The sequence below is a fragment of the Mesocricetus auratus genome, unplaced genomic scaffold (genome assembly GCF_017639785.1).
Source record: "Mesocricetus auratus isolate SY011 unplaced genomic scaffold, BCM_Maur_2.0 contig_5846_pilon_obj, whole genome shotgun sequence".
In the NCBI taxonomy this organism is placed as follows: domain Eukaryota; kingdom Metazoa; phylum Chordata; class Mammalia; order Rodentia; family Cricetidae; genus Mesocricetus; species Mesocricetus auratus.
Window position 1 is genome coordinate 19172 of NW_024430083.1, and position 10760 is coordinate 29931.

At 38.6% G+C, this 10760-nt stretch overlaps 1 pseudogene; it reads left to right on the forward strand.

The window, feature by feature from the left end:
• The first annotated feature begins 5928 nt into the window (after positions 1-5928).
• LOC121138031 lies at positions 5929-7031 on the forward strand (annotated as a pseudogene).
• The last annotated feature ends 3729 nt before the right edge of the window (positions 7032-10760 follow it).

A 10760-nucleotide genomic window follows, 5' to 3' on the forward strand; every position in this document is an offset into this window, starting at 1 on the left:
ATACAACACTGTGTGTGAAACTACATGCTTAACTTCTTCAAAACTAACGATACAACACTGTGTGTGAAACTACATGCTTAACTTCTTCAAAACTAACGATACAACACTGTGTGTGAAACTACGTGCTTAACTTCTTCAAAACTAACGATACAACACTGTGTGTGAAACTACATGCTTAACTTCTTCAAAACTAACGATACAACACTGTGTGTGAAACTATGTGCTTAACTTCTTCAAAACTAACGATACAACACTGTGTGTGAAACTACATGCTTAACTTCTTCAAAACTAACGATACAACACTGTGTGTGAAACTACATGCTTAACTTCTTCAAAACTAACGATACAACACTGTGTGTGAAACTACATGCTTAACTTCTTCAAAACTAACGATACAACACTGTGTGTGAAACTACATGCTTAACTTCTTCAAAACTAACGATACAACACTGTGTGTGAAACTATGTGCTTAACTTCTTCAAAACTAACGATACAACACTGTGTGTGAAACTACATGCTTAACTTCTTCAAAACTAACGATACAACACTGTGTGTGAAACTATGTGCTTAACTTCTTCAAAACTAACGATACAACACTGTGTGTGAAACTACATGCTTAACTTCTTCAAAACTAACGATACAACACTGTGTGTGAAACTACATGCTTAACTTCTTCAAAACTAACGATACAACACTGTGTGTGAAACTACATGCTTAACTTCTTCAAAACTAACGATACAACACTGTGTGTGAAACTATGTGCTTAACTTCTTCAAAACTAACGATACAACACTGTGTGTGAAACTACATGCTTAACTTCTTCAAAACTAACGATACAACACTGTGTGTGAAACTATGTGCTTAACTTCTTCAAAACTAACGATACAACACTGTGTGTGAAACTACATGCTTAACTTCTTCAAAACTAACGATACAACACTGTGTGTGAAACTACATGCTTAACTTCTTCAAAACTAACGATACAACACTGTGTGTGAAACTACATGCTTAACTTCTTCAAAACTAACGATACAACACTGTGTGTGAAACTACATGCTTAACTTCTTCAAAACTAACGATACAACACTGTGTGTGAAACTACATGCTTAACTTCTTCAAAACTAACGATACAACACTGTGTGTGAAACTACATGCTTAACTTCTTCAAAACTAACGATACAACACTGTGTGTGAAACTACATGCTTAACTTCTTCAAAACTAACGATACAACACTGTGTGTGAAACTACATGCTTAACTTCTTCAAAACTAACGATACAACACTGTGTGTGAAACTACATGCTTAACTTCTTCAAAACTAACGATACAACACTGTGTGTGAAACTACATGCTTAACTTCTTCAAAACTAACGATACAACACTGTGTGTGAAACTACATGCTTAACTTCTTCAAAACTAACGATACAACACTGTGTGTGAAACTACGTGCTTAACTTCTTCAAAACTAACGATACAACACTGTGTGTGAAACTACATGCTTAACTTCTTCAAAACTAACGATACAACACTGTGTGTGAAACTACATGCTTAACTTCTTCAAAACTAACGATACAACACTGTGTGTGAAACTACATGCTTAACTTCTTCAAAACTAACGATACAACACTGTGTGTGAAACTACATGCTTAACTTCTTCAAAACTAACGATACAACACTGTGTGTGAAACTACATGCTTAACTTCTTCAAAACTAACGATACAACACTGTGTGTGAAACTACATGCTTAACTTCTTCAAAACTAACGATACAACACTGTGTGTGAAACTACATGCTTAACTTCTTCAAAACTAACGATACAACACTGTGTGTGAAACTACATGCTTAACTTCTTCAAAACTAACGATACAACACTGTGTGTGAAACTACATGCTTAACTTCTTCAAAACTAACGATACAACACTGTGTGTGAAACTATGTGCTTAACTTCTTCAAAACTAACGATACAACACTGTGTGTGAAACTACATGCTTAACTTCTTCAAAACTAACGATACAACACTGTGTGTGAAACTACATGCTTAACTTCTTCAAAACTAACGATACAACACTGTGTGTGAAACTACATGCTTAACTTCTTCAAAACTAACGATACAACACTGTGTGTGAAACTACATGCTTAACTTCTTCAAAACTAACGATACAACACTGTGTGTGAAACTACATGCTTAACTTCTTCAAAACTAACGATACAACACTGTGTGTGAAACTATGTGCTTAACTTCTTCAAAACTAACGATACAACACTGTGTGTGAAACTACATGCTTAACTTCTTCAAAACTAACGATACAACACTGTGTGTGAAACTACATGCTTAACTTCTTCAAAACTAACGATACAACACTGTGTGTGAAACTATGTGCTTAACTTCTTCAAAACTAACGATACAACACTGTGTGTGAAACTACATGCTTAACTTCTTCAAAACTAACGATACAACACTGTGTGTGAAACTACATGCTTAACTTCTTCAAAACTAACGATACAACACTGTGTGTGAAACTATGTGCTTAACTTCTTCAAAACTAACGATACAACACTGTGTGTGAAACTACATGCTTAACTTCTTCAAAACTAACGATACAACACTGTGTGTGAAACTACATGCTTAACTTCTTCAAAACTAACGATACAACACTGTGTGTGAAACTACATGCTTAACTTCTTCAAAACTAACGATACAACACTGTGTGTGAAACTACATGCTTAACTTCTTCAAAACTAACGATACAACACTGTGTGTGAAACTACATGCTTAACTTCTTCAAAACTAACGATACAACACTGTGTGTGAAACTATGTGCTTAACTTCTTCAAAACTAACGATACAACACTGTGTGTGAAACTATGTGCTTAACTTCTTCAAAACTAACGATACAACACTGTGTGTGAAACTACATGCTTAACTTCTTCAAAACTAACGATACAACACTGTGTGTGAAACTATGTGCTTAACTTCTTCAAAACTAACGATACAACACTGTGTGTGAAACTACATGCTTAACTTCTTCAAAACTAACGATACAACACTGTGTGTGAAACTACATGCTTAACTTCTTCAAAACTAACGATACAACACTGTGTGTGAAACTACATGCTTAACTTCTTCAAAACTAACGATACAACACTGTGTGTGAAACTACATGCTTAACTTCTTCAAAACTAACGATACAACACTGTGTGTGAAACTATGTGCTTAACTTCTTCAAAACTAACGATACAACACTGTGTGTGAAACTACATGCTTAACTTCTTCAAAACTAACGATACAACACTGTGTGTGAAACTACATGCTTAACTTCTTCAAAACTAACGATACAACACTGTGTGTGAAACTATGTGCTTAACTTCTTCAAAACTAACGATACAACACTGTGTGTGAAACTACATGCTTAACTTCTTCAAAACTAACGATACAACACTGTGTGTGAAACTACATGCTTAACTTCTTCAAAACTAATGATACAACACTGTGTGTGAAACTACATGCTTAACTTCTTCAAAACTAACGATACAACACTGTGTGTGAAACTACGTGCTTAACTTCTTCAAAACTAACGATACAACACTGTGTGTGAAACTACATGCTTAACTTCTTCAAAACTAACGATACAACACTGTGTGTGAAACTACATGCTTAACTTCTTCAAAACTAACGATACAACACTGTGTGTGAAACTACATGCTTAACTTCTTCAAAACTAACGATACAACACTGTGTGTGAAACTATGTGCTTAACTTCTTCAAAACTAACGATACAACACTGTGTGTGAAACTACATGCTTAACTTCTTCAAAACTAACGATACAACACTGTGTGTGAAACTACATGCTTAACTTCTTCAAAACTAACGATACAACACTGTGTGTGAAACTACATGCTTAACTTCTTCAAAACTAACGATACAACACTGTGTGTGAAACTACGTGCTTAACTTCTTCAAAACTAACGATACAACACTGTGTGTGAAACTATGTGCTTAACTTCTTCAAAACTAACGATACAACACTGTGTGTGAAACTACATGCTTAACTTCTTCAAAACTAACGATACAACACTGTGTGTGAAACTACATGCTTAACTTCTTCAAAACTAACGATACAACACTGTGTGTGAAACTACATGCTTAACTTCTTCAAAACTAACGATACAACACTGTGTGTGAAACTACATGCTTAACTTCTTCAAAACTAACGATACAACACTGTGTGTGAAACTACATGCTTAACTTCTTCAAAACTAACGATACAACACTGTGTGTGAAACTATGTGCTTAACTTCTTCAAAACTAACGATACAACACTGTGTGTGAAACTACGTGCTTAACTTCTTCAAAACTAACGATACAACACTGTGTGTGAAACTATGTGCTTAACTTCTTCAAAACTAACGATACAACACTGTGTGTGAAACTACATGCTTAACTTCTTCAAAACTAACGATACAACACTGTGTGTGAAACTACATGCTTAACTTCTTCAAAACTAACGATACAACACTGTGTGTGAAACTACATGCTTAACTTCTTCAAAACTAACGATACAACACTGTGTGTGAAACTACATGCTTAACTTCTTCAAAACTAACGATACAACACTGTGTGTGAAACTATGTGCTTAACTTCTTCAAAACTAACGATACAACACTGTGTGTGAAACTACATGCTTAACTTCTTCAAAACTAACGATACAACACTGTGTGTGAAACTACATGCTTAACTTCTTCAAAACTAACGATACAACACTGTGTGTGAAACTACATGCTTAACTTCTTCAAAACTAACGATACAACACTGTGTGTGAAACTACATGCTTAACTTCTTCAAAACTAACGATATAACACTGTGTGTGAAACTACGTGCTTAACTTCTTCAAAACTAACGATACAACACTGTGTGTGAAACTACATGCTTAACTTCTTCAAAACTAACGATACAACACTGTGTGTGAAACTACATGCTTAACTTCTTCAAAACTAACGATACAACACTGTGTGTGAAACTACATGCTTAACTTCTTCAAAACTAACGATACAACACTGTGTGTGAAACTATGTGCTTAACTTCTTCAAAACTAACGATACAACACTGTGTGTGAAACTATATGCTTAACTTCTTCAAAACTAACGATACAACACTGTGTGTGAAACTACATGCTTAACTTCTTCAAAACTAACGATACAACACTGTGTGTGAAACTATGTGCTTAACTTCTTCAAAACTAACGATACAACACTGTGTGTGAAACTACATGCTTAACTTCTTCAAAACTAACGATACAACACTGTGTGTGAAACTACATGCTTAACTTCTTCAAAACTAACGATACAACACTGTGTGTGAAACTATGTGCTTAACTTCTTCAAAACTAACGATACAACACTGTGTGTGAAACTACGTGCTTAACTTCTTCAAAACTAACGATACAACACTGTGTGTGAAACAACATGCTTAACTTCTTCAAAACTAACGATACAACACTGTGTGTGAAACTATGTGCTTAACTTCTTCAAAACTAACGATACAACACTGTGTGTGAATCTACGTGCTTAACTTCTTCAAAACTAACGATACAACACTGTGTGTGAAACTACATGCTTAACTTCTTCAAAACTAACGATACAACACTGTGTGTGAAACTATGTGCTTAACTTCTTCAAAACTAACGATACAACACTGTGTGTGAAACTATGTGCTTAACTTCTTCAAAACTAACGATATAACTCTGTGTGTGAAACCACATGCTTTACTTCTTCAAAGCTAACGATACAACACTGTGTGTGAAACTATGTGGTTAACTTGTTCAAAACTAACGATACAACACTGTGTGTGAAACTACACACTTAAATCCTGGGCTGCAGCCGCTGCCTTCTTGAGGGCCCTGTGGACTGCCTGCCCACTGCTCCAGGGCCATGAAGTGGCAGAATGAGCTAGACTCCAGCCCGAGCGGGCATGGCTTGTCATTGCCCTCAAAGCGGCCATGGGAGTGCAAAGGGGAGGCAGTGGAGGGCGGGCAGCCAGCAGCACACAAGACCTCCAGCGGCACCAAGCACCCAGTTCCAGCTAGGACGCCTGACAAGCCCCGCGGCAGTGGCAGCGGCAGGACTCGCGACGGTCACGCTGCGGGGGATGCGAATCACGAGGCTAACACCAGGCATGCTTGGAGGCGGAGGACGCACCTGCAAGGCCTCGGGGGGCCCCGGGGCCGGCGGCGCGTAGCCCCACGCATGTCCACTCCCGCCGCCCCCGCCGCCCCCCGGGGCGGAACCTGAGGTTCCCGGCTCCATGGTGGCTCTGGAATACAAGAAGCTCCTCATCAGTAGCCTGAGCCCCTAGCTGCCGGGCGAGCACCTGGAGGACCGGCTCTTCCACCAGTTCAAGCGCTTCGCGGAGATCAGCCTGCGCCTTTCGCACACCCCGGAGCTGGGCCACGTGGCCTACGTGAACTTCCGGCACCCACAGGACACGCGAGGCCCGGCAGCATGCCCTGGCCCGGCAGCTGCTGCTGTACGACCGGCCGCTCAAGGTGGAGCCGGTCTACCTGCACGGAGGCCACAGTGGGAGCATCAGGCTCAGTAGCAGTAGCAGTGCAGCCACCTCCACACCGCCCCCAGGGCCTCCCACGCCCGCCGATCCGCTGGGCTACTTGCCGCTGCACTGGGGCTACCAGGACAAGCAGTGCTCGCTGTCGCCTGTGGCCGCCCCGCCCCTGAGGAAGCCCTGCGCCCAGCACGCCGCGGCAGCCTTCGCCCTGGACACTGTGGCCGCCAAGGCCATGGGACTGGGGCCTTGGACTACTATGGGTTGTACCACGACCTTGGGCGCCCCTACGGCTACCCGGCTGTGTGCGAGGAGGACCTGATGCCGGAGGATGACCAGAGAGCCACTCAAATGCTCTTAATCGGGAACCTGGACCACAGTGTGTCTGAGGTGGAGCTCCGCCGGGCCTTCGAGAAGTATGGTATCATCGAGGAGGTGGTCATCAAGAGGCCTGCCCATGGCCAGGGGGGTGCCTGTAGGGAAAAGGGACCAGTCAAAGAAACACACCCTGAGCAGAGCCAAAGAAACACACTTTGGCCCTGCAAGCAGAACCAAAGAAATGTACCCTGACCCTAAAACCAGTGCCAAAGGAACACACTTTGTCCCTGGAATCAGAGTCAGTGAAAATGTACCCTGGCCCTAAAATTGGAGGCAAAAGGCTAAAAAGGACCAGAGAAAGAAACACACTTTGGCCCTGAAAGCAGAGCCAAATCTGACCCTAATCCTGTGTAAAAAATTAACCAATCCCGGAGCAGAGCTCTAGCCAATCTGAGCTCAGCACTGAAATCGGACCAATCCCTACTCTGGAAAAACTTCCCCAATCCCTATATAAACCCTGTGTATGTTCAACGTGGCTGGGCCAGCTGTCTTCCAATAAACCCCTTTGGATGAGCTTCGGGTGAAGATCTTCTTTTGTGGCGGCGACAGAGCAGAGGCGACCCTGGGCAGAGCAGAGCAGAGCAGAGCAAGCACCTCTGTAACACTTGCCCGGGAAACCTTCCTTGGCAGAGCAGAGTTGTTACAACACTGTGTGTGAAACTACATGCTTAACTTCATCCAAACTAACGATACAATACTGTGTGTGAAAGTATTTGCAAAACTACATTAGAACTTACCATATAACAATCTATTAGAAACTACATACTTAAATTTTCAAAACTAACAATACAACACAGTGTATGAACCTACATGCTTAACCTCTTCAAAACAAACGATCCAACACTGTGTGTGAAACTATGAGGTTGAATTCATGAGAACTTACCATATAACACCGTATTAGAAACTATGTGCTTATCTGCCTCGAAACTAACAATACAACACTGTGTGTGAAACTATGTGCTTAACTTCATGGAAGCTAACGATACAGCACTGTGTATGAAATTACATGCTTAAATTCTTCAAAACTAACAATACACCACTATGTGTGAAACTACATGCTTAACTTCTTCAAAACCAACGATACAACACTGTGTGTGAAACTACATGCTTAACTTCCTCAAAACTAACGAAACAACACTGTGTTTGAAACTAGGTGCTTAACTTCTTCAAACCTAACGATACAACACTGTGTTTGAAACTAGGTGCTTAACTTCTTCAAAACTAACGACACAACACTGTGTGTGAAACTACATGCTTAAATTCTTCAAAACTAATGATACAACAGTGTGTGTAACTATGTGTTTAACTACATGAGAACTTACCATATGACACAGTATTAGAAACTACGTGATTAACTTCTTCAAAACTAACCATACAAAACTGTCTGTGAAGCTACATGATTAACCTCTTCAAAAATAATGATACAACACTGTGTGTGAAACTATGTGCTTAACTTTATGAGAACTTACCATATAAATCTGTATTAGAAACAACGTGCTTATCTTCATCGAAACTAAGGATACAACCCTGTTTATGAAACTATGTGCTCAACTTCTTCAAAACTAACGATACGACACTGTGTGTGAAACTATGTGCATAACTACAAGAGAACTTAACATATAACACTCTATGAGAAACTACGTACTTATCTTCTTCAAAACTCGTGATACAACACGGTGTGTGAAACTACATGCTTACCTTCTTCAAAACTAACGATAAACACTGTGTGAAACTATGTGATTAACTACATGAGAACTTACCATATAACACAGTATTAGAAACTACATGGTTAACTTCTTCAAAACTATCGATACAACACTGTGTGTGAAACTATGTGCTTAACTTCATGAGAATGTACCATGTAACAGTGTATTAGACTAGGTGCTTTTCTTCTTCTAAACTAAGGATAAAACAAAGTGTGTGAAACTATGTGCTTAACAACATGAAAACTAATGATACAACACTGTGTGTGAAACTACGTACTTATCTTCTTCGAAACTAACGATACTACACTGTGTGTGAAACTATGTGCTTAATTTCAGGAAATCTAACTATATAACACTATATGAGAAACTATGTACTTACCTTCATGAAAACTAAGGATACAACATTGTGTGTGAATCTATATGCTTAACTTCATCAAAACTAACGACACAACACTGTGTGTGAAACTACATGCTTAACTTCTTCAAAACTAATGACACAACACTGTGTGTAAAACTACATGCTTAACTTCTTCAAAACTAATGATGCAAAACTGAGTGTGAAACTACATGCTTAACTTCTTCAAAACTAACGATAGAACACTGTGTGTGAAACTATGAGGTTGAATTCATGAGAACTTACCACATAACACTGTATTAGAAACTATGTGCTTATCTGCCTCGAAACTAACAATACAACACTGTGTGTGAAACTATGTGCTCAACTTCATGGAAGCTAATGATACAACACTGTGTATGAAACTACATGCTTAAATTGTTCAAAACTAACAATACAACACTGTGTATGAAACTACATGCTTAACTTCTTCAAAACCAATGATACAACACTGTGTGGGAAACTACATGCTTACCTTCTTCAAAACTAACGATACAACACTGTGTGTGAAACTATGTGTTTAACTACATGAGAACGTACCATATAACACAGTATTAGAAACTACGTGCATAACTTCTTCAAAACTAACGATACAAAACTGTGTGTGAAACTACATGCTTAACCTCTTCAAAAATAACGATAGAACACTGTGTGTGAAACTACAAGTTTAACTTCTTCAAAACTAACGATACAAAACTGTGTGTAAAACTACATGCTTAACCTCTTCAAAAATAACGATAGAACACTGTGTGTGAAACTACAAGTTTAACTTCTTCAAAACTAACGATACAAAACTGTGTGTGAAACTACATGCTTAATTTCTTCAAAACTAACAATACAACACTGTGTGTGAAACTGCATGCTTAACTTCTTCAAATGTAATGATACAACACCGTGTGTGAAACTATGTGTTTAAATTCATGAGAACTTACCATATGATGCTCTTTTAGACACTACTTGCTTATCTTCTTGAAAACTAAGGATACAAAACTGTGTGTGAAACTACATTCCTAACCTCTTCAAAAGTAACGATAAAACACCGTGCAAGAAACTATGTGCTTAACTACATGAGAACTTACCATATAACACTGTATTACAAACTAGGTGCTTAACTTCTTCAAAACAAACGATACAACACTGTGTGTGAAAATACATGTTTAACTTCTTCAAACTAACGATAGAACACTGTTTGTGAAACTACATGCTTAACTTCTTCAGAACTAACCATAAAACACTGTGTGTGAACCTATGAGCTTAACTTCATGAGAATGAACCATATAACAGTGTATTAGAAACTTGGTGCTTTTCTTCTTCGAAACTAAGGTTACAACACTGTGTGTGAAACTATGTGCATAACTTCATGACATCTTACCATATAACACTGTCCTAGAAACTACGTGGTTATCATATTCGAAACTAACGATAAACACTGTGTGTGAAACAATGTGCTTAACTTCTTCAAAACTAACGATACAATACTGTGTGTGAAACTAAATGCTTAACTTCTTCAAAACTAACAATACAAAACTGTGTGTGAAACTACATGCTTAACTTCATCAAAATTAATGATACAACACTGTGTGTGAAAGTAATTGCATAACTACATTAGAACTTACCATATAACACTCTATTGGAAACTAGATACTTAACTTTTTCAAAACTAATGATACAACACGGTGTATGAAACTACATGCTTAAATTCTTCAAAACTAACGATCCAGACACT